Source organism: Pinus tabuliformis, chromosome 1_1, assembly GCF_031772625.1.
Source record: "Pinus tabuliformis cultivar Carrire ecotype Pingquan chromosome 1_1, CPIR1, whole genome shotgun sequence".
NCBI lineage: Eukaryota > Viridiplantae > Streptophyta > Pinopsida > Pinales > Pinaceae > Pinus > Pinus tabuliformis.
This window is the reverse complement of record NC_142297.1, coordinates 713,997,841-714,002,496: the sequence shown is the minus strand read 5'-3', so window position 1 is coordinate 714,002,496 and position 4,656 is coordinate 713,997,841. Positions and strand designations below refer to the sequence as shown.

At 29.9% G+C, this 4,656-nt stretch overlaps 1 non-coding gene across 1 annotated transcript; it reads right to left on the bottom strand.

The window, feature by feature from the left end:
- Positions 1–1,349: 1,349 nt before the first annotated feature.
- On the bottom strand, positions 1,350–1,421 carry TRNAK-UUU (transfer RNA lysine (anticodon UUU)). Its single transcript has one exon. It is a non-coding gene; the product is annotated as a tRNA-Lys (tRNA).
- Positions 1,422–4,656: the final 3,235 nt, after the last annotated feature.

Below are 4,656 nucleotides of genomic sequence, written 5' to 3'. Positions count from 1 at the left end.
ACTAAGTTTTATTAAAAAAAAATTAATATATTTATATTAACATTTAATCTATTACTAGTGAGAAACAAGAAGTCTAAGTCTAACACTATGTCAATGTTTACAGGGATCTGTTTTAGCTATTTAAATTTATATATAGTTTAGTTGTTTTTTAAGTTTATTATCAAATTTTATTTTATATCAAATAAATGTATATCTAATTTATTACTTAATTTTTCTATATCAAGTTGATAGGATCAATAAATTAAAAGATCAACACAATTTTGGTAATGTCATAATATCTACTTTCCCATGTCTTAACATGTTACATTAACAAGGTACTAGAAATGATCATGGTTTTATAGCAAGTCTCCAATTTGTTACAAATTTTCTTGCAACTGATTTGGAAGCTATCAATTGAAGTGTAAATGATTTCTGAGTGAACAACTTCTATGCAAATAAATCATTTCTTATTTGAATCTCATGAGATTAACACATTTCATTAAATGGAGAGTAAATGAACTGTTATTATGAAGGATGAGTTGTAGTTTCGTTGTTGTTTGATACAAACTTTGTTTGTGATATAAACCTCTCTACCATCACCATTGTTCTAGTTTACATAGAAATAGAAATATGTGCAACCCAATTGAATTCTAGAGCATGGGGCTATTATCATTGTAACATGTTAAAAATATAAAATGTGTCATTTACCATGTGGTTTTTGGCTGATTCTAGGATTATGTTTATATATTATAAATACAGTTAAATTACATCACCAAATTCCTTATGCATTTGTTGGTGTCGTTTCAAAAAATATTGTTATAAGCGAGAAATAATATGATGATATTATTTAAATCAATTGGCTATAATATTGCAAATAACTATTATTAATATTAGGTGCAGTAATATAGTATAATGTAACATTTAATTTTTATCGCTAAATCTTTGACAAAAATAATTCCATAAAAAATTATGTAATCATACCATTTTTATGTATTTGAATGCAAATTATAAACTCAATATATCTAGGTGGTGTTTTAACTTAATGGAGTAAAAAAATCTCCATGATTTAGAGAGTTGTTATGGAAAGAAAAATGAATTTTTTTATGTAATCATAGCATTTTTACTTATTTGAATGCAAAATATAAACTCAATATATCGATGTGTTTTAACTTAATGGAGTAAAAAAATCTCCATGATTTAGAGAGTTGTTAGGGAAAGAAAAATGAAAAGCATAACATAATGGGGAAGATACAAATAAATTTAAAATATATAATGATATTATATGAATTTTCCTCAAATTATTTAAAGAAAATGATATTTTTAAAATAAATAAAATAATTGATTATATATATATATAGAAAAGTGGCAAATGGGCATAGCAAGACTTGAACCTGCGACCATTAGGTTAAAAGCCCAATGCTCTACCGCTGAGCTACATGCCCCGAATGATTCTGAATCAGTCTGAGCCTGCTTATGCATCCTTTTAGACCATTTATTAGGTCTACGTTGGTACCCCAGCTTGAGTGTGTCAAGTAGCCGTAAAACGCATGCAAATGGCCTTGAAAACGAAATTCCACGGGGCTCTCGATGCATGCATCTGGGAAATATATATATATATATATATATATATATATATATATATATATATATATATATATATTTTCATACAAATTAATTAATTTACACCCATAAATAAATAAAATCTTATCTCTATTTTTATATTTTCAGATGTCACAAAATATCAAAGGTTAGGTTGTATGTCGATTGTAGAGGCCACTGGATGAGCCCCTTCTTCAGTTGGCCCATTCATATCTTCAGAGCCCTTTCTAGTTTAGTAAGGCTTCTTTAGTTGAGATCTCCCTGTGACATCAACTTGGGGACATTTGGTCCCATGTACTTCCTTCAATAACACTCATTGTATTAGCCACTACCTTCGTATTTCAAGCAGATATGTATATGAGACTCTTTTATATCATTGTATTACTTTCTAGCCCATTGATGCATGCACATAATGTATCATGTACTATTTTTCTCACACCCAAATTGTTGGACGCACTATTATTATTGTACTGAGTTATCTTAGTCGGTATGAGTATGCCTCCCTTGCCTCATTGAGGTCATGTACAAATAATAAAGGAGAATTTTCTTTGACCAATAATTTTTGCCTCCTCCAGTTATATTTCTTCCCTATGCTGCAATGGTTCTCTCATTCTTTCTCCATTTGACTCCCCCTTTGGTTTCTGGTGAATGTGAATGTACAATGAATTTTGGTCATACGATGTGCTCCTAACAATCATACATTGGGGAACTATCTGTTATCACCTTTAAAGTGACCAACTAGCCATTTTCCACTAGGATGATCGAAATACACCATGTACTATGAGTTTTACACATTAAACCCACTTTCACCTTCAGAAATAATTTAGAGAACCATTTTTCCTAAAAAGTTGTCTTTAGTACAACTTTTTGGACTTTTCAGTGCCAAAATCTAGCGAACAATTTGAAGTGAAATTTTGATTTGTGTTATTTAATTTGATTTTCTAACTGTATATATGGATTCAACACCTTGAAAAACCCCTAGGGAACTTCGATTGTACAGGGATTACCCATCAAGCTTGTGATTTCAATAAATTCTTGCCATATTTTAGAGAAACTAGAACCGAAAAACCCAGCGGAAAGACTCCCAAAAAGTCACACTAAAGACAACTCCAATTATTTTTGCTTAACCACTTGAAAATAACCGAGGAATCCAAATTGTTTTTGCTTAACCACTTGAAAATAATTGAGGAACGAATTCAATTAATTTCATGTTATTCTCATATTTACCTATTTTTGTGAAAATAATTAACATATTTTCACCCATGGAAAGGAATATTTATTTTATTTTATGTTTAGCATTGATGAGGTTGTTCTCATATTTACCTATTTTTGTGAAAATAATTAACAATTTTCACCCATCGAAAGAAATATTTATTTTATTTTATGTTTAGCATTGATGAGGCTGCATTATGTCCATGTCCAAGAATAACACCTGAATAGGGTGGGAAATTGAACTAGTGATTTAACATCTAGGAGTGTCTTAAAAATGCACTCGATCGCCGTCTATCTAAGACCCCGTGGATATCCATAGGAATGATTAAATATACCAATGTTTATTTATTATTCCTTAAACATTTAACCTTTATCCCTTGAAATAACTATTAAACAATTATTTCTAACACATTTTGACGGCATTACCCATAAATAATTAAATAAATATTATTTATTTATTATTCCTCATTTCTTCGTGAAATAATTATTAAATGATTATTTAATAATTATTTCTAACTTGCTTTGACCATATCTTCTTAAAGTAATTAATAAGTCATTTTTATTTATTAATTACTTTAACAATTTTTCTTAATTAACTTAATTAATCATTATTTTTTTAGTCTCTTCAATAAATAAAGGTTTTTCACCATTTCATCAATATTTTCCTATCCTAAATATACTGATAAATCTTGATTTGGTCTAATAATATTCTATTATTTGATTAGATCTAGATCCATCCTAGCATTTTATTATAAATAGAGAAGTTTTCCTTCACTCTCTACATATGATCATTATCATCATCATTAATCTAATATTTTTACTTTCGAGCTCCCCTCCATGAGTTCAACTTCCATTCTCAAGAGAGAGAAATAGCCAACTAAAGTGTAGGGATATCAAAAGAACCCTCTTGTGGATGAGGGCTTTAGAGACCCATGTCTACATTCTTCTTCCTATGTGAATATTATTAATAAAAAAAGTTCCTTTCCATTGGGTGTTATATATGCAACTTTGGTATACAGATCTTTTGATCTTGCTGTGGATGAGGGCTTTAGAGACCTGTGTCTACATTCTTCTTCTTATGTGAATATTATTAATAAAAAAAGATCCTTTCCATTGGGTGTTATATATGCAACTTTGCTATATAGATCTATTGATCTTCTTAGTTTCTTTTGCAAGTTTATAAGTGTTTTATGCAGATCTAAGGATTGAAGCTGAAGATTATATGGTTTTAACATCTTTTTCTACTCTTTTCTTCTTTTTAGGAGAATACATCACCAACCATATAAAATTATATTTTTTACTCTTCTGCTTAGAAATTTACATCGAACAATCCAAGAGGAAAAAGTGTCTATAAAATAAAGCCATAACCTTCATAGCTTTCATAAGGTAATGGTAAGTGATAGAGATCCAAAGTTCACAGGAATTTTTTCTCATACTCAATCACAAACTCTAAGTCTTAGAGCAGAGAACTAAAATAATTACATGAAAATTGCAGTATGAGAAAATCCACAAGGGAAAGCCTTTTGAGCACAATAAATTGAACATCTCGATGATGTTTAGCCCACATATGGTGTGTGTATCTATATATATATATAGATACTGCCATGTTTAACAACAAAAGAGTGGAAAGAGACTGCCCACACTAGGGAAACCAGTCCAAAACTATAAGAGTTTCCTTCCCACGCAGGGGTAATAGCCTGTAGTGCCAGAGTGGAACATTTTTTTGAACAATCATCAAAATTAACAACATTGCATAAAAAAAAACCATAATAGACCCATAGTATTAGGAGCCGGGAACCCAAAATCTGAAAAACATTGACCAGCTAGGTGTCGTTAGGAGGAGAAGGTTCTTCCACTATTAGACAC